We start from the raw sequence: 26,723 nt of genomic DNA, 5'->3' as shown, positions 1-26,723 counted from the left end.
CCAGCAGGAAGCGAAAAAGTCAGATTGTGAAGGCAAGAAAGCAGAAAAAAAGAAAGAAAGAAAAAAAGGTTCTACTCTGAGCACGTGTACGACGCCAATGTGGAAATGTGCAACAGCTGGGGCTGGGCCAGGCCAAAGTCAGGAGTCTGAAGCTGTCTCCAGATCTCCTTTATGGGTGGTAGGCACCCCAGTACTTGAGTCATCACCTGCTGCTTCCAGGGTGCACATTAGCAGGAAGCTGGAATAGGAAGTGGAGCCGGGACTTGAACCTGGGCACTCTGATATGGGATGCAGGCATCCCAAGAAGTGTGTTAATCACAGTGCAAATACTCACCCTCATTGTCTCTTTCAATTTGGTTACCTTTCAAGACTCATTTAAGATGTTGGCACATGGTTCATGTGACCATCTAACTGACATAAATAATGCCAACTTCTCAAATCCCTTCAAAGTGGCACTTCATTTCTCCTCTTCACATAGATTGCTGCCAAGTTTATCATGACCCACAGTCACACCATCCATGAAATCTTAATCTATAATATCTTTTCCTCTGATTTTAATGCCTATCCATACAGTTCTTTTCATCCTCGTCTCCTACATCTTGTTCTTCAAGGATATTTTAAGCCATCCTTTTACTCTAATCTACAAATTTCTCTTTTGTCCACCTTTTCGCCACTTAAGCTAAGTCTTTTTGTTAATACCCTTAAGCCACTTGCCGTTCTGTCACACTCAGAAAGTAATCCCTGACACTGAATGAATCTGTCTTTCATACTCCTGTGTCTCCTTCTGGCCAAAGGAGGAGCAGCAGCAGGAGCAGGAGAGGAGCAGGAGGCGGGCAAAGAACAAGGAAAGGGAGAATAAACCGAACACGGAGAAGACTGAAGAAGAAACTTTCTCCGTTCAGAATTCACACACTTACATTTCTCTATCATTTGTTCTTTGTTGATGCTCCTTCTTTCATTTTATACAAAACTCTCTCAAAGTTCTGTTGCTAATTTCTGTATCAGAGAATTCTACTTGCACCACTGTATTGAAATATGATAATAACTGACTTGAGGGAGGTGTTACATAATTTAGCAAATTAATCAAGGTTGCATGATTACTGGCACAGCTAAAATTCAGAGCAAAGATTAACTAACTCCAGAACCTATTCTCTTAATTACTACAATATACCTGAGAAAACCACCCACCACCATTCTGAATTCCACTGTATCCACTCCTTGAGCATCAAGTCTCCATCCTTGGTCTGCACTCCCTTCTGCAAATGTAACTCCTCTAATCCTTCCCCCACAGCAAAGAAATGTGACCAGATTTTTCTCATCTTACAGTAGAGTTTTGGCTGCCCCAACGTGCGGCGAGAGGCTGAGAGAGTTGGAGATCTTTTCAGCTTCTGTCTGCCACGCAGACCCTGCAGGAGCCACTGCTACCATGGATGATCCGATTGGGATGACCTGGTGGACCAGGTGAGGCTGGCAGAACAAGGTGAGCCATACGAAGAACTGCTAGAAGCAATGAAGAAAGTAGCAGGGAAGGAAGGAGAGCTGACAGTTGAAGAAAGAAACCTCCCATCTGTTTCCTATAAAACTGTGATTGGAACTAAAAGAGCCCACTGGAGAATAATCAGCAGCACTGAAAAGAACCCAAGGGGAAAGAAAACAAACTGAAAATGATTCTAAAATATCAGCAAATGGTTGAGACGGAACTAAAATCTATTTGTTGTGCCATTCTGGCTGCACTGGACACACACCTCATTCCAGAAGCTAACACCGGTGAGTCCAATGTTTGCTATTATAAAAGGAAAGGGGATGACCACAGGGTCTGACTGACCATGGCACAGGAAGTGACATGAAGGAGGGGCAGAGAGCAGCCGTGTATTCTAAAGCTACAAGTGATATTGCAAAGAGAGAACGTCAGCCCACGCCTCCCATTCACCTAGGCGTTGCTCTCAGTTTTCCCAAATCCTACCATGAAATCTTTACTCCCCTTGACCATGCTTACAGGTTGTCAAAAGCAGCTTTGGATGTCGCAATGACAGAAATGGACACATTGAGTGAAGGAAGCTCTAAGGATGCCACTTACGCTGAGACAATCTGACACTGTGGACCTCTTAAATGCAGTGATGGTGAAGAGCAGAATCAAGAAGCGCTACAGGATATGGAGGATGGAAATCAGTGCGACATGGAAGCCCACAAGAGAAACCTCCTGTGACTGTCCCACTCCCCCAGTCCCACCCCTCGGAAATTCCCCGTTGTCACCAAGAACCACATCTGACTTTTACATTCGGTCTCAGAATTTGGGTTCCCGCCCTGTGTTTCTTTTCCTTTCTATTTTTTATTCTTGGTGGGGTAGGGGTGAGGGAGCGTCCTCAACAGTTCTCCAGGGTAAAAACGAATTTCTGTGGATTTCACTGGTCCCTGCCTTTAGATTCCATCAGCTGTAGAAGACTCTAGAGACCTTTCCTGCATTACGGCAGTGTCTCCATGCCAGATGTGACAAGATCACCATTAGAAATGGAATTACATTTGAAAGCCATTAGGCTTCCAGGTCATACTTCTACCAGAGAGGTTAAGCACACTATAGAGGCATAGATGGGATCATTTTGCCTTTTCCTAATTGTTTAGATAGACTTTATACCAATGTTTAAAATTAATTGAGTGTTAGATCGAGGTGGTTAAAGATTGTTTGGGAGTGTTTGTTCTAACAGTTTTGCTGTAAAAATATCAAGCTCTGCAGAAATGTTGCTGAAAATCGTGGTGCTGGTAATAGTTAACAATCTGTGCCTACTCATTCTTGCCTACGTTCACTCTCCCTCTGAAACAGGTTAGACTGCAGATGGTATGGAAAAGACCACATGCACATCTAGTTGTTTCTTCCACTCTCTTCTCTACTAACCCCCCTCTTCCTCTTTGCTCACTGAAGCTCCTTTGTTCAGTGTGTAACATAAAGCTAATTTGTGCTACTCTATATCAGGAGCCACAGCTACAGAGTCTGTACTGTTCTTTCTTTTTAGGAGTTATTTATTTATTTGAAAGAGCCACATAGGGAGAGGGAGATACAGAGAGAGAGAGTGAGGTCTTCCATCTGCTGCTTCACTCCCCAAACAGCTGCAACAGCCAGGGCTGTATCAAGCGGAAGTCAGGAGCCAGAAGCCTCCTCCAGGTCTCCCATGTGGGTGGCAGGGGCCTAACCACTTGAACCATCTTCTGCTGCTTTTCCTAGGCCATTAGCAGGGAGTTGCATTGGAAGTGGAGCATCCAGGACACAAACCCAGGCCCATAACTGTGTATCCCAAATTCATCCCTTTTCTTATTTGACTACTCTCATGATCTGAGTTCCTTCTTCCAGAACACTACTCAGTCCATCCCTATTTGATTTCTCTCTCTCTCTCTCTCTCTCTCTCTCTCTCTCTCTCTCTCCAGTCAAGCCCATTCATTAAGGGCTTTTAGTAAACAGCCAGAGAGAGAGAGGACTTCCATTCTGCTGGTTCACTCCCCAAAATGACTACAAGGCCAGAGATGAGCTTATCTGAAGCCAGGAGCCAGGAGCTTCTGGGTCTTCCACAAGAGTACAGGGGCCCAAGGAGGTGGGCCATCTTTTAGTGCTTTCCCAGGCCATAACAGAGAGCTGGATCAGAAGAGGAGCAGCCAAGACACAAACCGGGAACTGTATAGGATGCCAGAGCTGCAGGCTGGGGCTTTAATCTGCTGAAGTACAGTGCTGGCCCCAGTAGTGCACATTTCAAAATATAATTATTTAAAAAACAATTTTATATGTAAAAGTTTCTGAAAATGGAATTAAAAGATAAGATTATCAGATGGATCAAAGACGTAAACTTAAGTCCTGACACTACAAAGTTGCTGGAATAAAATGCAGGGGAAACATTCCAAGACATTGGTATAGGGGGCGACTTCTTGGACAAGACTCTCAAGGCACAGGCAACAAAATAAAAATTAAACAAATGTGATTATATCAAACTCAGAAGCTTCTACACAGCAAAGGGAATTATCAATGGATCGAAGAGACATCCAACAGAATGGAAAAAAGATTTGCAAGCTACCTATCTGACAAAGGATTAACATCTAGAATATGTCAGCAACTTAAAAAGTTCAACAACAACAAAAACAACCAACCCAATTAAGAAACGGGTCTGCACTGTGGCGTAGCGGGTAAAGCCGCTGCCTGCAGTGCCGGCATCCCCTATGGGGGCCAGTTCATGTCCCAGCTGCTCCTCTTATGATCCAGCTCTCTGTTATGGCCTGGGAAAGCAGTAGAAGATGGCCCAAGTCCTTGGGCCCCTGCACCCACGTGGGAGACCTGGCAGAAGCTCCTGGCTTTGGATCGGCTCAGCTCCAGCCATGACAGCCAACTGGGGAGTGAACGAACGGATGGAAGACCTCTCTCTCTCTCTCTCTCTTTCTCTCTTTCTCTCTCTCTGCCTCTACTTCTCTCTGTGTCTCTCTGACTTTTAAATAAATAAATCTTCAAAAAAAGATGTAAATGGTCAACAAATATATGAAAAAAATGCTCAATATCACTAGACATCAGAGAAATGCAAACCAAAACCATGAGATATTGCCTTACTCCTATCAGAATGGCTAAAATAAAAAAGACAGAGTAACAAATCATGGCCAAGATGTGTAGAAAGAGTGATAATTATACACTGTCGGTGAGGCTGTAAATCAGTGCAGCCTCGTGGAAACAGTGTGGAGATTTCTTTAACAACTAGAAATAGACCTGCCCTTTCAACCTATTCTTGTGCCCAAGGCCTATTTTTCCTTCAAAACTTTAGCTGAGGTTTGGAACCCTCAGGTTGCCCCTGCTGACCCCCTCAGGGAATCCTCCGTTATAGCAGAACATTCGCTGTTATACTTCATAACTGCCTGGAACTGTCTATGTATGTGAAATTCTCAGGGAGGTTCACTGAGAGTGGCTACTGCACATTTTATATGCATTGTTCACCTCCAGCACCTAGTAATACAAGTAGTTTGTGTTACCTGTAAGAAAGTATGACTCCATAATAGCCTTTTCTTTTATACATATGAGGGAGTCTTCAAAAAGTTCATGGGAACTGTGTATTATGAAAAAGATGTACGCAAGAATTTCAAAAATTTGCAGAATAAACTTATCTTTTAATTCCATTTTCCATAAGCTTTTTGATGTCCCTCATATAAGATAACGGAATCTTAATTAAATTTAAAACATATTATTATACACATATTACAAGTTGGAATTTTGATCTATCTACTTTTTATTGCTTATATTGAAGTTTTCACTCAGATTGCTTTTCTGTAATTTTTAAATTTGAGGCGTTCATAAATCCTGTTCACGTCACTGAGGCTGGAATGCCTTCCTGGTCGTCATCATTTGTGGAGTTGAAGCTCACCAATAATCAGGAACTTTCCTGTGGTTGGAAAGATGTTAGGTTTACAACTTCTATACCGCAAGTGATCACATGCCCCAGAAGAACTATGGAGGGTCCCAGGGATGGAAAGTTGAGTAGCGCTAAGTGCCTGCGGCACCAGCATCCCATATGGGTGCTGGTTCTAATCCCGGCTGCCCCTCTTCCAGTCCAGCTCCCTGCTATGGCCCGGGAAAGCAGTAGAAAATGGCCCAAGTCCTTGGGCCCCTGCACCCACATGGGAGACCTGGAAGAAGCTCCTGGATCCTGGCTTCGAATGGGCCCAGCTCTGGCCATTGCAGCCATCTGGGGAGTGAACCAGTGGAAGGAAGACCTTTCTCTCTGTTTCTCCTTCCCACTGTCTGTAACTCTAACTCTCAAATAAAATAAATAAGGAATCTTAAAAAAAAAAAGAGCCAGCAACCAAACTCACTGCAGTAAATATTTCAGACAAATTTACATTAAGTTCTCAAGTTCTAGGATTAGTAGTATTTGTACTTATTATTAATTTATTAGAAGAGAAATGACATACTTTTGGAATGGTCTTATATGTCAATCTGAAAAAAATTTTAAAGGCAAATTCTAACAGCAAAGTACAAACTGGAGGTCATAAAGGCTTGATCTGTTGTGGGTTTGGCAACAAAATGCTGGTACAGTTGCACAGAACACTGGTAGGAAACTGTTGGAGATAGGTTGAACACAGAATGCAAAGGAAAAGTACTTTAGAATTATCTTTGAGAATTTTAAGCCAAGGAGATTGACGATAACATCATCATATCTTTAACATGAATAGGATTGATGCCAATAGGAACCCTTGATGGTAGAAAAATTTTGAATTCAGCCGGCGCCGCGGCTCACTAGGCTAATCCTCCACCTTGCGGCGCCGGCACACCGGGTTCTAGTCCCGGTTGGGGCACCGATCCTGTCCCGGTTGCCCCTCTTCCAGGCCAGCTCTCTGCTGTGGCCAGGGAGTGCAGTGGAGGATGACCCAAGTCCTTGGGTCCTGCACCCCATGGGAGACCAGGAGAAGCACCTGGCTCCTGCCATCGGATCAGCGCGGTGCGCCGGCCGCAGCGCACTACCGCAGCGGCCATTGGAGGGTGAACCAACGGCAACGGAAGACCTTTCTCTCTGTCTCTCTCTCACTGTCCACTCTGCCTGTCAAAAAAAAAAAAAAAGAAAAAAAAAAAAAGAAAAATTTTGAATTCGCTGAAATTAAAACAGTGGTCAGCATATCTTCTGTGAGGAAAGAGAGAAATAGAACCAGAGCTACCCCAGAAAATAACAGCCAAAATTACAAATTAACTTCTTCATCCTGAGGGCAAAAGTTGCAACCACGTAGCATAAGACGTGGACAGAGAGAAGGAAAACTTGGATACAGAAGCGCAGCCTGGTCCTACCTAGGACAGCCATCTTTGGGCAAGATGGGGCAGGGGGTTTACGGTGGCTATAAACAGTAGGAAAAGGTCCAATTCCTTAAGAAAGCTGTTGGAAACTCTGCACAAATACTCCTTTAAACACCCTGTCTGATCTGATGAGTTTGATGAGTGCATTTGGTGGTCAAAGGAATACTCAATAGTTTATGGTGAAAACATGTCTTTCCTCCTTGGCCGTAGGAAATTCATTTCTGAAGTTGCTTTTGACAGATTTATAAATATCCCAGTCCGCTTATTTACTTCATCATCGCATGCCCCACTAATGATTTCTATTCTTCCTTCCTAGTTGTCAATGGGTTACAATCTAACATGCAAATTTCCCCGATTACCTAAAGAACAGTAATGTGAAAACTTGTTAATGCACAGTCAGAAGAAACAAAGTGTAACTAACACCATGAGTGCCACCGGGAACACATCAGACACATAAAAAGGAATCAACATTTTCACTGCCTGTCACATATTGTACTACATCCTCTTTTCTATTTAGGCTGCTATTTACCTGACAGCCCCTAAGAGCTCTTTGGAAACCACCGTGAGTTCTCAAATAAATATGTATTTCAGTTTGTGTGCTTGTCTTGAGAACTCATTTTAATTACCCTGTAGACATTAACAATGTCTTCCCAGCTGTTGCTTTCTATTATGTCCTGTAAATGAGCCTTTGGGCTCTGTTTAAAAATGCATTTTTGACCTAAAGATGATGAGGGTACTCAAGCACTCGTAACGACAGGCAGAAGGATTCTCCTCAACTGAAAAACAAAATAGGTAGCTTCCAGAAAATTACCCTGGTCTATGTCTTCCACACATGAAAACACATCGTGTCTCAGATTTTCATGAACGCTATCCTGAAAGGATTTGAGATGTAGTCCAGAAAGCCTTCATGAGACTCCCTCTAGAAATATCTGTGAAACTATACAGAAAAAATGTTTGTTCCTTAGTATTTCAGATCATGGACAGGGGCAAGAAGGAAGAACAACGATTTAAGCAGAAACACGTTTTCTGCCTAATGGTTCACATTTTGGTGTTATACTCTTTAGCTACAGGTAGCAATTCTTACTGGATAAAACACATTTCATTCCTCTGTGACTTCAAAGATCTGACAATTTATTTTATCCATTGGGTCTAAAAAGCTTTCTGATAGGATATGAGTAAATGCAAGCATGTAACAAATTACACTGTAAAATACTGATACGCATAACCAAAAAATTTACTTTCTTCTAATGCAGTTACTTTTATAAGTTCTTTGTCTTCAGACAACTGAAAGGAATTTTGACTTTGTTATTTCCTTTCTCCTAAGCCATTTTGTCTTAGGAAATCTCAGAAATTGTTTGAATACTCTGATCATTCTCTATGAGAATTCATTTCCCTTCCAAGATTGTGTTTCTAAAACACAGAGATCCATCTCAGAATACTTTCTTTCCCATGTCATAGGAAACAGAAATCTATCCTGCAACTCCCCACAGAAATAGGAGAGAAAATCAGTGATCACTTTGACAAGAACAATGTCACTTTCTCTATAATGGGTCGCCTGGTTGCTAGTAACCTGATGTCTCAGAACAGTGTAGAAATCAGACTAAGTACCCTTGAGCTCACTCAGTCCTCTGGTCACCAATCACACACACACTGTGTGGGAAGCCTGAATCTTGCCGACTACTGGGAAGCTGATTCTCAATGTACTTCTTGAGTGTGAATCATTGTATTTGTCCAGCACAAAGAGAAGCCACCGCTGAGACCATTTCCCATTTAAATTTGTCTGCTGAGTCTGAATCAGTTCATAGAGTGAGAGACACTATCCCTTTGTAGGAGATGAGCTGCTATGAGGACATCGTTTGAGATCTGAAACTTTTAAATTAGACAAATGCGGTTTTGAACCATGATCCACAACCTACTTACTACAGTTTTTTTATTATTATTATTGGACTGATTACTTACATCACTGAACTTCCAGACCATCACTGGAAAAATGCAGATAAGAAGACCAACAAGGATTGTTCTGCTAGTTTACTTAGAGGATGCTTTAAAAACCTTTAGGATACAGCCTGGCATATGCTTAGTCCTCAGGAACAGAGAATTATTATTTTTTTTTTTGTTATCGATAGAGTTATCCATTTCTTTAGAAGAAAGAATTTAAACATTTATATTAAAATATATTGAAGGATGTGTTAAGACCTGAATACATAATGACCATGATGCTATAATTGTCTTTTTAATTTTTAAAACATAGAAATTGAAATGAATGGATTTTACAGACTAAATCCACATCTCTAAAAAGATCTTTGAAGTTTTTATTGACTTTAAGAGGAATAAAAAGAAGGCAATATTTGAGAGCTGGGATAAAAGCTCCAAGTATCAAGGGTGGGGAAAGCAGAGGTGAGGATTACCTTCTTCAGGTGTATTGATGTCTGTGATTGTTCATTATGGTGCCAAGGCTGCCTTCTTAAGAACCCACATCATGTACTTAATCCCCAGCAGCACAAACTCCATTTCTGGCCATGGGGAAAAGTGTGCATACACTGACTCCTCCCTGTGAAGTTCTTTCTTTTTTCTCTCTCTTTCTGTCTCCAAGTTATTTCCAGCTATAATACAAAACTTGTGAAGTGGCTGCGTCTTAGTAGATCTGTGTCATTATAGCAATAGGTAATAGGCAGGCAGTTATGAGAGAGGAAGAGGAATTACCACATGCTAGTACGGTTCTAAGTGCTTTTCAGGTAATGACTCACATAATCCTGCTGACAACCCTGGAGATAGATTCCGTTGTTGCCCCTGTTTTACAGGGGAGAGAGCACCAGCACAGGGAATCTGAGTCACTTGCCTGCGGTAATGGCTGCTAAATGACAAACCCAGGCAGCATGGTTGCAAGGCACTTACACAGGACGCTACACTTTCTCACTCAAAAAGATAACGATGACAACTAATTTAGATTAACATCGATTTTTTGAATTTTACCTGGTAATGATAGCAAATCACTTAATAGATGAGATCATTGAAAACAGATAAATTAAATGAACTGTCCAAGACCTCAGAGCTCGCTGGAGATGAAGACTGGAGGAGAACTCGGGTTTTCTTTTCATGAAGGTCCTTTTCTTTTCGTCTCTACCAGAGCCTCAGAATCCCAAGGAGTGATAGTAATGAGAGCGCATTTCAAACATTTTAGAATTGTTAAACGCTGGCATTGAAATTCCACCAAAAGGCACAATTTTAACTAAACAGAGGCACTATGGATCCTTAAATAATATTTAAACACATTTGCTGAATTTGGAGAAAAAAAAACATGAAGTTAAAAACCAATTAGGAATGAACATTTAAAAATAGATATAAGGGCAACTAACAAAAAAAAGATACTAATGTGCTATAGTCTTACAGAAATACAACTATTACAACCTGAAAATACACTATGAGACACAGGAATATTTCCAAGCATGTACTAGGGATAGAACAAGTTGGTAAAATAATCTAAACTACGGATCATTACTGGTTAATTAAATTCTGCTTCATAGATTCAAAATTGATCAACCAGTTTTACCACAACATTTTATTAGATAAGAGAGAAGGCACAGAGAATACATGAGTGTGCTGGATATTATGCAAGGTTTATTACAAAACATAAATCTAGTTTCTCTGATGGGGCTCTAATGAGGGGTAGGATGAACAAATCAGCTCTTCCCTAAACAGCAGAGCACTTGCTGTATCATAGTGGAAACAAGTCTGATGTCTAGGGGCCATTACAGATATTGCCACCAGTCACCTGTAGATACCTGTCAAGTTACTTCGTTTGAGGGATGATCACCGTTCCCCATCATTCAGGTTCAAGTGTTAACAAGACGGTATATAAGTTTCTTTCCATCTCTAACAGTCACTTTTTTACATTAAAGTTGTTGGCACAGCTGAAGCTGAAGGAATAATTCATTGTTAATAGTGAACATTCGGTGGAAATACATAGACGGAAAATGTCAGTCTACTCAGGACTTTATTTAGTCAATGTATGTTAAGAGCCTAAAAGGACTGAGGATGTCAAGGTAAGTAAAACAGTGTGCTTTTTCCTAAAAAAAAAAAAAAAAAAGAAAAGAAAAGAAAATACAGACACAGCAAATGGCAATTAAGTGTGTGTGTGTGTGTGCGTGTATCTCTTTTCTGTGTCTAAATGTTTTTATGCTACTCTTGCCCCAGGAACAACAGATCAGAGTTGAAGTCCTCAGTAAGGGGTACAAGGAAGTCTTAGGATACTTCAAGTGGGTTTTGTAGGCCAGGTAGGAGTTCACTAGGGCAAAAAATTGCACAGAAAACAGAAGAAAGAGTTTCTACCAGATAAAACATTTCTAGTCTCAGAGGAAGAATATAAAAAAGGGCAGAGGAGCAAGTTATCATCCTCTTAAAAAAGTGGATTAAACAGTGAATCACGTGGTTAAGAAACTGGATTCTCTTGATTAGTGTAGCAATCTGTCGGTTGAGCATGCACATGGGTTTCCAACAGTAATTTTTTATTTTGATTTTTAATTTTTTGATTTTTTATTTTTTTGCTAAAGGCTCAGTACCAGAGAAGGGCTTGTTTTCTATGTCAGCCTGAGGCTTGCCAATGGCCAGTCCATTAGCCATAATCCCGGAGTCAGAGCCTTCTCTTTAATCCACCGAAATGGCCCTAACTTCAGCAATCGCCATCCAGGGGAGGAGCAAAGGCTGACCAGGGTGCCCATGGCTAACACATCAATGTCAGTGACACAGTCAGTCGTGGAGGTTCATGGACCCAAAAGGACCCATCCCTAGGTGGACCTGGTGAAGGCCTGGTGATGGGCACATGAGGTCCTAAGTCTATTTCTCTTCACCTTGGAGCTGGAGGTTGTGGTGGCAATGGTTACCCACCCTCCACAATCTAGAAAGCCCAAGACCTGCTGCTTTCCTCCGCTGAACTCTCCTCTGGAGACACAGCCTCTGATCAGGGATCAGGGAGCAGCATGATCCCTATCTTTGTCCTTTTGTTTTTCAAAAGACACCAGGTCTGGACAAAAGCAAGCACAGTCTTTGGTCTCATTCCCAAGCCACAGGAAAGAAAGGCAGAGACAGCACTCCCGCCAGTGTTAGGCGCCTGCTGTCAGGATCCGGCCACAGATTTTGCTGGGGGAGGTAACCAGCTCAAACAGCTGGCTCAGGGCAGGCAGAGTTTTTCTGTCTGATGTCCCCAGGCTTTAAGTGGAAGTTCAGGTGGAGCTGGGATTCCAGAATAGAGTGGTATTGGGAAAGCTGTGTCTACCAATGCTGTGGCTGCAGATTGTACATCATTTTATGGATATGTAATATGTGCTTACATTTATGAGGTACAATGTGGATTTTTGTTCACGTCTATAATGAGCGTTGATCAGTTCACTGTAATTAGCAGACCCATCACCTTAAACTTTGCTCATTTCTTTATCTCATTCCATGATAATCGCATCCCTCTCAGGGAGCTCTGAAAAGTGAGGGTCTATAGTACTACCTTGCATGCCGTACACTCTCCTTAACCAAAGGTGGCTAGATCACCTCCAGAGGGGATCTCGGTAAGTCTCTAGGTTCCTTCAGGACCACCAGGCAAAGCACTCATGGAGGGCCTACTACCATTTTTCCCCTTATGAATTTCAGTGAACACGCTGCATGGTAGGGTGTTCATCAGAGCCAGGGCACTGCTTGAACTTCCTCAGCTCTTGGGAGCCCACCGGCCAACTCTGGTTCTATTGGTAGAAAACCCTAAGCAGCAGCTAAGGAACTAGCTTTCTCTAAACTCTTTTGCCTTATCTGTAGCTTGACTTGCTGAGGGAGCACAGACAAAGTGTCGGGTGCTATAGAGAAAGCCCGAAGTTCTCTCTTGGAACCGTAGAACTTGGATAAACAATCTGCTAGCATCCTCCAAGAATGCCAAATACCTTCCCCCTGGCATTTCCTATTTCCCATTGGCAAAGCGCCCCATCCAACTTTCAACCTTGCAAACAACCAGGAATCCAGGAGCATCTCTCCGGAATTCCCTGGGGACTCCACTGGCACCGCTCAGTGGTGCCCCACATAGGATTTCTGGCTTTGCGCTTCCAGAGTGGCATTGCGTTTAAGTGGTATCCTATCCACTCTGCCAGTTCATCAGGAAACTAGACGAGCAGGAGAGAGCTAAGCTGTCAAGTGTGAGATCTGCTAACAGAAAACAATGAGCCACAGTGAAAGTGGCCATACAGCTTATAATCACTGTGAAATAGGAGACAGAAGCTAGACCCAGAGAAAGGGACAACCCCCCCCTCTCCCCGTTCCATGGAGCCTCAGGGAACAGCACTTCAGTCAAGAGCCAGAGGAATGAGCACTGAGGTGGACATTGTCTTCCTGAATCAGGAGCCCTGCACAAAAGTTTCCTGCAGCTTTGTGGCTCCAAGAGAGGGAGGGGAAGGTGAGAGACATCAGCTAGAAATGGAAAAGCACTTTTTTTAAAAAAAATTATGTGACAGATAGAATTAGACAGTGAGAGAGAGACAGAGACAGAGACAGAGAGAAAGGTCTTCCTTCCGTTGGTTCACTCCCCAAATGGCAACTACAGCTGGAGCTACATCGACCCAAAGCCAGGAGCCAGGTGCTTCCTCCTGGTCTCCCATGGGGTGCAGGGCCCAAACACTTGGGCCATCCTCCACTGCACTCCCGGGCCACAGCAGAGAGCTGGACTGGAAGAGGGGCAGACGGGACTAGAACCCAGTGCTCATAAGGGATGCCGGCATCACAGGCGGAGGATTAACCAAGTGAGCCATGGCACCGGCCCCAGCACTGGGTTTTGATTCAGGGTGAGGAAAACATCTTTTAAATTTCCTCAACAAGGAGACCTCTCAATGCAGGCGCCAAGGATGAAAAGGCAGACTGCATAGGAGCACAGCCAGCCCTGGGAGCCAAGGTGACTTGAAATCAAACTGTTAAACAATTCAATATGAAAATAAAGGCGTGAAGAAATAATTGACAATACCAAACACTTTGGCTTAAGAGCTAACGCACAGGGTGTCTTTAGCAAGATGAGGAATATAAGAAAAGGAGCAAGTTGAGGGAGAATTTACGCCTGGGTGAAGGGAAGTCTAGCAATTTACAGTTATCTTCACGGCCAACTAGGTATTCTGACATAAAGCCGAGAGTTCACATGAATTGGTACCTCATGTACATTGGTTTGGTAGTCAGCAGATAGATGTTCACTGGTTATGCTAATTAACCACAAAACTGAGTAAAAAATACACCGTTCTTATCAGAATAGTTAGAAAAATATGAGTTCAGAAAATGTTACTTACAGCGTGAATTTTATGAATAATTGCCTAATTCTTCATTTTTGCTGTTCATTGTGACTATAAAGAGAATGGTCATCAGAATATGAAAAGAGCTGATAAACAAATGGCGAATCACGAGAACCAGTGGTCTAGCACAGCAGACTGGTGCCCCAGCACCCCACATGAGCACAATTGGAGTCCTGGCGGTTCCACTTCCATCCCACCTCCCTGCTAGTGTGCCTGGGAAAACAGATGGCGGTCCGAGTAGCTGGACCCTTGTCACCCCCAAGGCAGACCTGGATGGAGTTCCAGGCTGCTGGGTTCAACCTGGCCCAGCCCTGGCCATTGTGGCCATTTGGGGAGTGAACCAGCAGATGGAGGATACTGCTCGCCCGCGCTCTTCACTCTGTGTGTGTGTGTGTGTGTCTCCCTCTCTCTGTGTAACTCTGCCTTTCAAGCAAATAATAAAAATTGTGAGTCACCTCAATGTTCTGCTTATAAAATTATGAAACTGAATTCTTTTCTAGAGCGTGAAAAAACAAGTCTGGCATTATGGCATAGCAGGTAAAGCCTCCCTGCTGTGCCAGCATCCCAAATGGATACCAGTGTGAGTCCCAGCTGCTCTACTTCTCCTCCAGCTTCCTGCTAATGGCCCAGGGAACCAGCAGAGGATGGGCCAGGTCCTTGGGCCCCTGCACCCATGGGGGTGACCAGGAAGAAATTCCTGGCTTCTGGCTCTGGTCTGGCCCAGACCTCTCCATTGTGGCCATTTGGGGAGTGAATCAGCAGATGGAATCAATCAATCAATCTCTCTCTGCCTCTCCTCTCTGTAACTCCGCCTCTCAAATATAAAATATTTAAAACAAAATGATAGTGAAAAACACAAAGAGACTGACATATAACTATTTATACATGCATGTATATATACTTAAATACATTGTGTATATACAATTTATTTACATAAATTGATCCATGAAATAAATAGAATAATTGTTTTGATAATTTGCTTATGTTTTAGAATCCTTTTCCTTAATATATAAATTTATTTTTTTGCATTAGCTAGCTCTGAGTGACTAGAGATGACTTGCTTGATGTCCGCTTCCATGCTTATGTGTCCTACCTCCTAATTTCTAGATTTCTTTGCCTCTTTGATAAAAGTCATCAAAATTTTTCATGTTAGCCGAATAAATACACATTTTAAGATCTTAACCCCTGTTTTGATATGTTTAATTTTTTTTTCTGTTGCCAGTATTTCTGTAACCTATGCTTACCTCTGGGGGTACTGTCAATCTTGAACTTACATGTACCAGCATCTATCTGAAGGCAGAAATCTTGCCTCATTTACTTTGTATTTCCAAAAACTGGGCAAGAAACACTTGTGAATAGATGGATGCCCAGCAGTTTTAGGGGTTTGGTTCCAGATCCTCTTTCTTATCATAAAAGTTAAATTATTTTGTTAAAATGAAATTCTTTAATTTTTTGAGGTTTATTTATTTGAAGACAAGAGAAGGAGAGATAGACAGAGAGAGACAGAGATCTTCTACCCACTGTTTCATTCCCCAAATGGCCACCATGGCCAGAACTGGGCCAGGTTGAAACCAGGAACCAGGAACCATACATGAGTCCCACATGGATGGCATGGACCCACGTATGTATGCCATCATCCCCTACTTTCCCAGGAGCATTAGCCGGAAGATGGATTGGAGGCAGAGCAGCCAGGACTTGAAACCACCACTCCAATGTGGGATGCTGGCATTGCAAGTGGTGGCTTAACTAGCTGCACCACAGCCCTGCCTGTTATTCTTTTCTTATATTTGGCCCTTCCCATGCTTCTGAAGAGGGAATCCAGAAACCATTTCTATATCCTAAAACATAGATACAATATGCAGCGTATACTATACCTGAAAAGCATTACCAAATAAAAATAAGAGAGGTTTTGATATATTTCACAATGAAAATTATGTGCATTCCAATTTTAAGAGTGAATAGAATTGAGATTAAGTAAGAAAGCAAGGCAATCTGTGTTAGATGATGCTTCCCATTGCTAAAATGGATTTCCTTTTCACGTTGCAGGTATTAAAACTGTAACGAACTGAAACAGACTCTGCCTGACCAAAACAAAACAGCATACATAGTCCACTTCCCCAAAATTTTAAAAATTCATCTTTTCCCTTCACATTTATTAATGTTGCCATAAAATAGATTCTCAATCTTTGACCATATCAATGTTTAATTTAGCTTAGAAATCCACATAAATATTTAAACAGCAAGGGAAAGAGAAGGCTTGCAGAATTTGGAAATGTGGGATTACAGGCTTAGCTTTACCATGAAGGAGAAAATGAAACTTGTCTTCCTACAGCATTTCACGGTAGTTATCCAGAAAATAAAATTGACAGGTTGCCAGCACTGTAAAAATTCCATACAAATATAGGTCATGGTATTCAACCCTCAGTTATGTCTCTTGATAGCAATATTTCTGAGCATTCAATTGGTTTAAACATTGTTTTGGAGTGTCAACCTGGGTTAGAAAACACTTAGAAAAGCCTGACATAGACAAAGCTTAATAAGACTACTCAGTAAGCAACAAATCACAAGAGGCTCATTACCGCACCACATATGTGCCAGCAGTTTCTCACCAGAGGCACTTGCCTCTACGATTTTTGAACGATATCCTGGGGTGAATGCTAGCAACAAAGACTCAGGATAATATGCTCCTAATCAGTTGCCCGTGTAATAGTACAATCACCCCATGTATCATTTGGTCTGCTTGTCACCCACTTAGAGTATACCATGTCCAACATTCTTTGCCTGCTCTAAGAAGCTGATTCCTAAGCTCTGTGATGAATGACTCACTCTGGACTTTCCAAGCTTGCCTTTCTAAGATCAGTGTCACATGTACACTTGGTACCACATGGATTTCAATTAATCCATTGGAGAGAGTGACAAGAACTATCAGTTTGATATAAAGAAGATCAATTAACCACGAATATTAACTATCTGCTAAGTTCTGATCTCTGTGCAAAATAATGCTGAGGCAGAAAAAAAAAGATTTTATCTGAGCAAAATAATTCCCTGTTTTCCAAGAGTTTCCACCTTACGAAAGCATACAAAAAAAAAAAAAAAAGATGAAGTGCTAAGCTTTTTGACACACAACAGTTCAGCAAATATGAGAAAAATGATAGTGAAACAATTAGACAAATGATTCCCAGAGCAGAATTTCCCACAATTCCACTTCCTTTCTGCTTTTCAGTGTAATGCAGCATCATGTTTCCTTTGGCTCGCATCTGGTGGTTACATAGCAACTTACCGTGTTATTTCCTTAGGATTCAAGATATATGGGCGGGGCTTTCAAAAAGTGCAATAGGAAAAATTTAGTCAAGGATTTATTAAAAAAAGTTTTCTATCAAAATAAACATCTTTTATTTATGTTTATCCACCAGCATTTTGAAGTATATCCATAGTTGTTTAATTCTGCTCTGCCACAGTGTGGTTTCACAATTTAATTTTTCCATTACAAGTTTCATTTATACACTTTGAATAAAAGATGGTTTTTATCCAGTAAACACTGAAGCAACCCTTGAGGTAGTGATGGGGAAAGCAAGAATGGTAAAAGTGTACCTTGTCAGCTATCTATGGACAATGCTTATTAACTGACACCAGAAACTAATGAAAAATAGCATCTAATCTGACACAGGCCAGAACAGATTCAAATTGGTTGAAGACATATTACAGTCAGTGTAAAATGTTGAAAAGAAAATTCAGTTCTTGAAGAGAAAATGTCCATCAGACCTTATAAATCCTGCTTCTAAGGCTTAAAAGGAAGTGTGACTCAAATGTGATTTATACTATGGATACATTCAAAGAACATTTCACAGTGATATAATTGTAAAGAAAGATGATGACATTTCTCTAAGAATGCTTTTTCAATGTGACACAGACAAAACTACATAATTGCAAAATCTCAGAACATTATTTCAAAGGAAAATTGATATTTAATTGAAGGGCTCTGGAAAGCAAAAAATGTTTCCGGAACTTAATTGAGTATAGTCAAAGGGATGATGAGTCCCCACAAGTTAATTTAGCTAATGTTTCCTTGTGTGAGTGAAGAAATGTGCGTAAACATTGATATGTGTGTGTCTGGGAACATTTAATCATTTAGACATCTTATAACAAGTTACAAATGACAAGTGATCAATGTTAATGATTCCTTTGAAAAGGGTATAAAATTACAAAAGTAAACTAACTACTTGGCTGGGTGTTAGATACAGCAATTAAGACATTGGTTGGGACACCTGCATCCCATAGAGTAGTGCTTGGTTTCAAGTCCTGGCCCCAGTCTCCATTCCAATTCCCTGCAAATGCACACCCTTGAAGGCAGCAGGTGATGACTCAAGTAGTTAGGTCCTTGCCACTCATGTAGGCGACCTGGTTGCGTTCCATGTTTCTGGCTTTGGCCTAGCACAGCCCGGACTATTGCAGACATTGGGAGTATGAAACAACACATAGAAGACCTCTATCTCTCTTTTCTCTCTCTCTCCTCTCAGTCTCTCTCTCTTTCTCTGTGTCTGCCTTGAAAGTAAATAAACAAATATTTCTAAAAAGGAAACTACTAAGCTTAACTGCGCTTACATGTTAGATTCTATAGCCATGTCACAATTTCAATGATCTCATGCAATGATGATAAATGTGGCCTTCAAAAAAGCTCAGATATATTGTTGTCATTATCATTATTATATAATCTGGATCCTACAGTATTGAAAACTTCTGGAGTTCCTACAAAAGTTTTTGTTCTCTCCCAGGGAGAAGGATGAAAGTGTTATGCACTCATTTTAAGCATAAGGAGATTTTCAGAGGATCACTATGGAAATGCACTATAGAATATCATTAGATAATCCAGTGGAGCTGGTAATCAGAATATTTCTAAAGAATTAAGATTCCCCAGGATCCATAGAAGAATCTCCTGGTTTCCATACTGAATGAAGTTATTTTGGAAATAAGCTGAAGATGGAGAAGCAGCATTTGCTGAAAAGAAGTGAGATCCGAGTTGGGACCAGAAGTACTAGTTCAAACTTGGAAAACTGGGATTGCCGTGATGGGGACTTTCGAGGTGAAATTCTTGTTAAACAAGTCCCTAGGGAGTGGAACAAACTAGTGATTTCTCTACTTTCCTAAGAATCTCCTGGGCCTGGCGCTGTGGCACAGCGGGTTAAAGCCCTAGTCAAGCACCGGAATCTCATCTGGGCACCGGTTCTTGTCCCAGCTGCTCTGCCTCCAATCCAGCTCTCTACTGTGGCATGGGATAGCAATGCAGGATGTCCCAGGCCCTTGGGCCCTTGCACCCACGTGGGAGAATCGGGGGAAGCTCCTGGCTCCTGGCTTTGGATCGGCACAGCGATTGCAGCCATCTGGGGAGTGAACCAGAGGATGGAAGACTCTCTTTCTCTCTCTCTCTCTCTCTCTCTCTCTCTCTCTCTAACTCTTTCAAATAAATAAAATAAATCTTTAAAAAAAAAAGAATCATGACACACTATAAGTTTTGTACAAATATGTTACCTCATATATTACTTTGTTTTTTTTGTACTATGGAAAGTTTACAACCAAAACATCTCTGACCACATGGAAATAAAACCCTATTAGCAAAAATACTCCAATTCTTCTTGGGAGAGCAAAATGCAAAGATCATTTGAGGCAATAAACTCCCTGTTTTAAACAATAACTCATAACAAACTTCTGTCAAGTTATCCATCAAGTCAGACTAGGGAAAAATGGTGCAGGAGGGCTCTTCCTCTTGTAAGAACACTGAGTCCAGACAGGAGAAAATTAGGTAGGCAGCCAGCCCCGCGGCTCACTAGGCTAATCCTCCGCCTGCGGCGCCGGCACCCTGGGTTCTAGTCCCGGTTGGGATTCTGCCCCGGTTGCTCCTCTTCCAGTCCAGCTCTCTGCTGTGGCCCGGGAAAGCAGTGGAGGATGGCCCAGGTCCTTTGGCCCTGCACCCCATGGGAGAACATGAGAAGCACCTGGCTCCTGGCTTCGGATCAGCGCAGCCGGCTGTAGCGGCCATTGGGGGGTGAACCAATGAGAAAGGAAGACCTTTCTCTCTGTCTCTCTCTCTCACTGTCCACTCTGCCTGTCAAAAAAAATTAGATAGGCATATCCCAGTTTTATCCCATCCCTTTGTGGGAAGACCAATAGTGTGGCAGTAAGCACCATCTGAGACTGCAGCATATGTGGCAGGGCACTTGGGCTGTGTTTCTGTTCACATTTTAGGTCCTCCTTAAGTCCTCTCAGGGAGACCTGTTATTTCTTGGCTACCCAGATCCAGAGACTTTTGGAGAAAAAGCAGGACTTACGTGGCCAGAGGCAAAGTGGCCTTATATGATGAATTCCTCCCTGGAGGGAGTGAAGGACCAGCTGTTTCCACGACTCAGCCTATGACTGAGCTAAGAAACTGTCCTCTCAATGGACCACTCACAGAGTCTCTCCACAACCTGCAAAGCGGAATTTGGGAACCAAGTCCAATAACACCTGGAAAATGCTGACTTGCCCATTTGAGTCCTGGAAGTCCTGTGTCCCAGGAAACCCGTCTATGCTAGGATGGTTGATTGCCCTACCTGGGTATGTGCATGTAAGAATTTACTCTTAGACTATAAAGGGTTATGTGTCAAGTAACTTCGAAATAGGATACAAGTATAAAGAGATAAACAGTATGGTGAAAGAGATTTGAGATCATACTTACTAACAAGAATTATCTATACAGAAATGTTGTCTCATTATGAGCAAAAATGCAATCCTGTTGTATTTGAGAATAATGAAAAAGTAGACCTAGTCCATGCTAGGTAGAACTAGTTCATGGTATTCCCAATATTTTAGGTAGGATCTAGTAATAACTTCTCGCTGTAGCTCAAGGAAAGATACTGTTCTTTAAGAGTGAAAATAATTTACAATGGGGAAACACAACTGCAAGTTGTAAAACTGTATATGACCCCCTCTACATGAATACCTACCCGTTTTCAGTAATGTAAACTGAACTTAACAACAGTTGGCATGGGTTTTGTAACGATTAATCTGAGTAAGACGCTGAATATGAAAATGAGCCAGCTCTTTAGAAGCCAAGACCCAAAAGACAGAGAAGTTAGGGAAGCATAGGTGAAGTCCAGTCCAGTGATTGAGTCACTTTAAGTAACTTTCTGCTCAAAATGTCACCTCTTCAGAGAGGTATCTACGGATAAGCCTTTACAAATTATCTGCTACCTATTCTTACCTTCTTGTACTGCTTGTCTGATTATTCATCATAACACTTCTCTTCATCTACCACACTATACGATGAAATTTGAAAATGGTTTAAATATATAATACTCTTCTATTCCCATGATTAGATAATTGAGAACTAAAATATAGAAAAGAAACAAATGAATTTCAAATGTGCATTTTATTGCAGATAAAACAAGTTACAGAGTTTAATTTCAGGGCTTCTACTCAAAGATCTTACCAAAGCTGCCACCCCTGTCATCGCCAAATCTAGATACTGAGGTCCTCTGCACTCTTTCCCACCTCATGAGAGTTTTGCTTGAATCTGTTGTGCAGATACAACTGTCCCACACGGCTCCCTCACAGTGCTCTGCAGTAGAGAATGAACAGAAAGAGCAAACCTCTACTGTGGAGAAAGATGCCAGGAGAGTTGGACCAGCTCAATGCTTGCATGGAACTATGGGGCCAGGAGAAAGGACATTGCTACTTCCTGAAAGAATAGATATTTGATTACTTACCTGCAAGCTTCCTTAGGGCTGAGACTGTATTATGTTCACTGAATAACCCCTCTTCTCTTGAATAGAGTCTAGCATTTCTTAGGTGTTCAGTAAATTTTAGTTGAATTAACAAATTTACTGGAGAGATTTAAAGTGACTGCAGCCAAGGGGCAGTGAGAACCTCAGATGATATCAGGAATGTGGAAGCTCCCAGCAGGGGCAGTCACATGTCGTGTGCTACACAGATCCTCCATCAAGGAATGCAGCATAGACTGTTGCAGCCATTGGTTCCTTCAGAGCCTCCTCCAGCTGCCCAGACATCCATGACCACACCCCTCCCGGGGTGGCTCCCATCAATGAGTAAGTCAAGTAAAGAAAGTGTGCTCTGGGAAGCCCACCACACTGAGCTAATGCAGGAACCCTCTCTGGGCAATAATGGAGTCAGCAGAGACTACAATCAGGCCTGCATGAGGTCCGACATTTCTCTCCGAGCAGACCTTCTCCCTCTCCCTTCCTGACATGGTGTTGATGCTTAGTGATCAGTTTGCACACTTAGCTGTGTCTGTATCCGCTATTCAGGAACCCAGCCTGTGAAGGCAGTGCTGTCCATCTGAGAATCAGACATATGAATCGGAAGCTTGAAGAGATACTTTGGTGTGGGTGGAGAGGTCAGCTTGAGAGTGATCCCCAGAACACAGACAGTGCAATGCTAAGAATCCACGACATCTCCTGGGGAGAAGGATCATAGGGGGAGAGGAGAGGAGTGGTGAGAACAACAGGAAGAGGTATTAAGAGAGTATCTGAAGAAATACTAGTATTTTAAGAGATAGAAGGAGGGTCCATAATATAGCAGAGTGAGCCAGGGAGACAATATGGAAAAGAGAGAGAGAAAGGTCTTCCTTCCATTGGTTCACCCCCCAAATGGCCACTATGGCCGTCGCGCTGCACTGATCTGAAGCCAGGAGCCAGGTGCTTCCTCCTGGTCTCCCATGCGAGTGCAGGGCCCAAGCACTTGGGCCATCCTCCACTGCCTTCCCGGGCCCCAGCAGAGAGCTGGCCTCTCCTTCTCTCTCTGTGAAACTCTGACTTTTAAATAAATAAATGAAGCTTAAAAAAAATTATTCCACCACTTTTGTTTTGTTTTGTTTTGTTTGTAGTTATTGGAGATAGGACTGTTTTCTTGATTTTTCTTGAAGATAATTCACTATTGGCGTAGAGAAACACTATTGACTTTGTATGCTGAAATTCTGCTGTATACTTTTATTAGTTCAAATAAACTTTTCATGGGGTTCCTTGTGGTTTTTGTTGTCAAAGATCACATTATTTGTAAACAGTGAGAATTTGATTTCCTCCTTTTCAGTTTCAGTGCCCCTTATTTCATTCTCTTCCTGGTTGCTCTGGGTAGAACTTCCAGTGCTATGTTGTGTCAAATTGGACACAGTGGGATAATGTGTTGTTCCAGATCACAGATAGAATGCTTTCAGCTTTTCCCTATTCAGTGTGATGTTAGCTCTTGGTTTGTTGTAGAAGGGCTTTATTCTGTTTGAGTACATTCCTGTTATATCAAAGCGTTAATCACTTTCAAAGGATATTGTCTCTCTTTTCAGACCACAGTGCAGTAAAACTAGAAATTAATAGCAATGAAAACTTTGGAAACCATACAAATACATGGAAATCAAAGAATTAACTCATGGACAACCAATGGATCAAATAAGAAATGAAGAAGGAAATTTTAAAAGTTTCTCAAAACGAATGAAATGATAAACACAACATACCAAAGTATATAAGATACAGCAAAAGCAGTACTAACCGAGAAGACTACATAATCAATGCTTACGTCAAACAAAGACAGAAAAGTATCAAAAATGCCACCTATCACTGTACCTCCAAGAACTAGAAAAACAAGAATAAACCAAACCCCAAACCAATAGAAGGAAAGAAATAATAAAAACAAGGGAGATGAAGAAATGGTTCTTTATAAACAAGAAAAATTGGAAAACCCTGAGCAAGTCTAAAAACAAACAAACAAACAAACAAAAAAAAAAAAAAAACAAGAGGAGACAATAAATGTGGAGATGAAATGGGAGGCATTACAACTGAAACTACAGAAATACCTTTTGACCAATAATGAAGAAGAAGGGCACAGAGCTGAGACAGGGAAGTATCAGAGAGATATGAGTGGGAGAAGACTTTAATTGGCCACTACTAGGTTTGAAGACGATGGGGGCCATGAGGTGAAGAAAGTGCGAAACTCGACGAGTAGCAATGACCTCCTGGCTGAAGCTAGAAAGGAAATCAGGCCCTTGGATCTGCAATCATAAGGAATTAAATTTGTCAATAACCTGATTGAATTTGAAAATGGGTTCTTCCCTACAGCCTGCAGTCCAAAAGCTTGGTTTTAGCCTTGTAAGATGAAGCTGAAAACCAGCTGAGCCCCACTACTGGATTTGTGACCTGGGAAAACTGTGAGATATTAAATTGGGAACACTTCAAGCTTCCAAGTTTGTATACTTTTTTACAGCTATGATAGAAAACTAATACAGTTGACAACCAATTGTATAGCTTTGGAAATTCTACTCCCAATTAAATCTTCCTGGCACAACATAGATGGGATATCAAATTTAATAATTCTAGATTTCCTCTCCCAATTATTCTGAACTTTATCGTGTATCCTACATGCAACATTTAAATTGACAGGCACTGTATCTCCCTTCTTAACTTAGGGAAATACATTCTGTGCTATGTGAAATAATGTTTCCGTCACTGATACTATTAAATGCACAATATTCTATAAATAAAACATTATTACCTGAAAAATTATAGCTACCAATTATATTGAAGTATATTAATTAAATGTACCCCCACCATAATCTGCATGGAATTTGTTATGGGTTATCATTTTAAATCCACTACCATTTAAAATTTCTTACAATTTACTACTATAATACATTTAAATACAAAAGTATAAAATGTAACTTGCAAAAAGGACAGAACACGATAATGAAAGTATATCATTTATTGCTTAAGCAAACTTAAGTTTTAAGGTTTTAAAACACTAACTGTTCTTTTTGGTTACTGGCAACAGAGGTGCCATATTTTATATGAGCACATTGGCACAGAAGTCTCACAGCTTGGCAATGGTTTATGTACAGCTCACATCCGGATTGTACTTAATTTTGCAGCTCTTAAATCCCTTCCTGAATTTCCAATCTACCTTTATTTTTTGTTTATCCTCTGATTCCTAATTCTAAATCCAGGGTGCTACTATGCATGGTAATTTCTACAAAATATTTTTCTTTAAAGATTTTGGTGAGGAAAATGCCTATGTTATTTAGTAGCCATCTTGAAAGAAAAGAAGAAATGTCAGACTCCCTCTGTTTAGAATTCATGCACTGTCCCTGCAGCCATCCTATTTTTAAAAATAATTGCTTTTGAGTTGATTGGCAAATAATTAGCATGATTTAGTCTGTAAATGTCATCATCATTCCACATTTTTCTAATTTTCTTATGTTTTGTTCAAATATAATAACTTGCCTCAGCTACTTCCCCTCACTGACTGAAAAGCCATGGCCAGTTGTCACTTTTCTGGAACACCTACCTCTTTGACTTTGTGTAAATGTTAGTCATTCCAACAAGAGAGCCGAGTGACAACTCCAGATGCAACTGCAAATCAACCCTTATCTTCTTTGGGTCGTCACAAAAAAATATGAGATATTTCTTTCATTTATTACAGCGAGATAGACACTTGTTTAAAACAGACATTCCTAATGAGCTTCTGCTGGGCTGCTGTTTGAAGCATAAGACATAGCCTACTTGGATATGAGATGAATTTTTTGAGTGAAGAGCATTAAGAACATAATGAGAGCTGTCACTGACAAGATTCAATTGTTATACTACTCGATTTCTTAAGTGTGTATTAGATAAGAATATGCCACCAATGCAGTGATCATAAATTTAAAAAAAAAAAATCTGCTTGTCTGACCGGGTTCTTGTCCAGGGATTAAGGAGCCTGGAGGCAATGCATGTAATGGTTAAGAAATTAAGCAGGAAAATCAATTGCATCTTAGTCTGAATCTGGATTCCGCCACTCTAATGAGCTGTGTGGTGACGGTCATATTACTCGACTCTTCTGTTTCCTCAGTTTTCTTGTATTTAAATTACTTCTTGAGAATGTTAAGAGGGTTAAAAGATGTGGTATATAATGCACACAGTACTGCGTTGCATATATCACTGGGAAATGGTGTTTTACAACTCCATCACCATTCTTGCAATTATCATGTTATTGTGATGGTAAGATAATGGTTTTAAGCCCGAGTCTCCTCTACCATGACATACCAAGTCTTTAGCCACTGTAATATATTTTTTCATTTCTGAAAAATAATAAAGTCCCAAAGGTGCCTAGGAAATCTTAGAGATGCTCGATAATTGTTAGGTCCTTGTTTTCTTTGTTGTTGTTTTGTTTTCCCTCTGGCTTCTTTCATGAGTCTATCACTGAGATCACTCAGGTAATATGGTGGTAGCTGATAAATTTTCCACCCCATGTAAAGTATTTTCATTTACACAATAGAAATCTCAGTGCCCAGATCTTAACCAACGATGGCGACGTCTGCCCCTCCTGGCACAAGGGCAGACCTTGTGAGCTACGTTCGGGGATTATTTCTCTCAATAATTCCTCTTTATTTTCATAGACTCACTTTCAGGGAATCTGCACACTTTCTTCCAAGTAATTTTGCCACTGTTGTGTAGGCTTCCTCTGCTGTCCAGTATCTCCTGTCTTTTAAGTCAACAGAAACACTGAGAACAAGCAGCTTACGACCCCAGCTTTACAGCTGCTTGACCCCTTTTGTCCCAGGGACCTTCAATCTCTACCCCACACATACACACTAAACTCATTTGCTTCAA

At 41.3% G+C, this 26,723-nt stretch overlaps 1 pseudogene; it reads left to right on the top strand.

Annotated features, from left to right (window-relative positions):
• The first annotated feature begins 1,440 nt into the window (after positions 1 to 1,440).
• On the top strand, positions 1,441 to 2,206 carry LOC133765804 (14-3-3 protein epsilon-like; annotated as a pseudogene).
• Positions 2,207 to 26,723: the final 24,517 nt, after the last annotated feature.

This window comes from Lepus europaeus, chromosome 8 (genome assembly GCF_033115175.1).
Source record: "Lepus europaeus isolate LE1 chromosome 8, mLepTim1.pri, whole genome shotgun sequence".
In the NCBI taxonomy this organism is placed as follows: Eukaryota; Metazoa; Chordata; class Mammalia; order Lagomorpha; family Leporidae; genus Lepus; species Lepus europaeus.
Note: the sequence above shows the minus strand (reverse complement) of the source record. Positions and strands in the feature narration are given on the sequence as shown.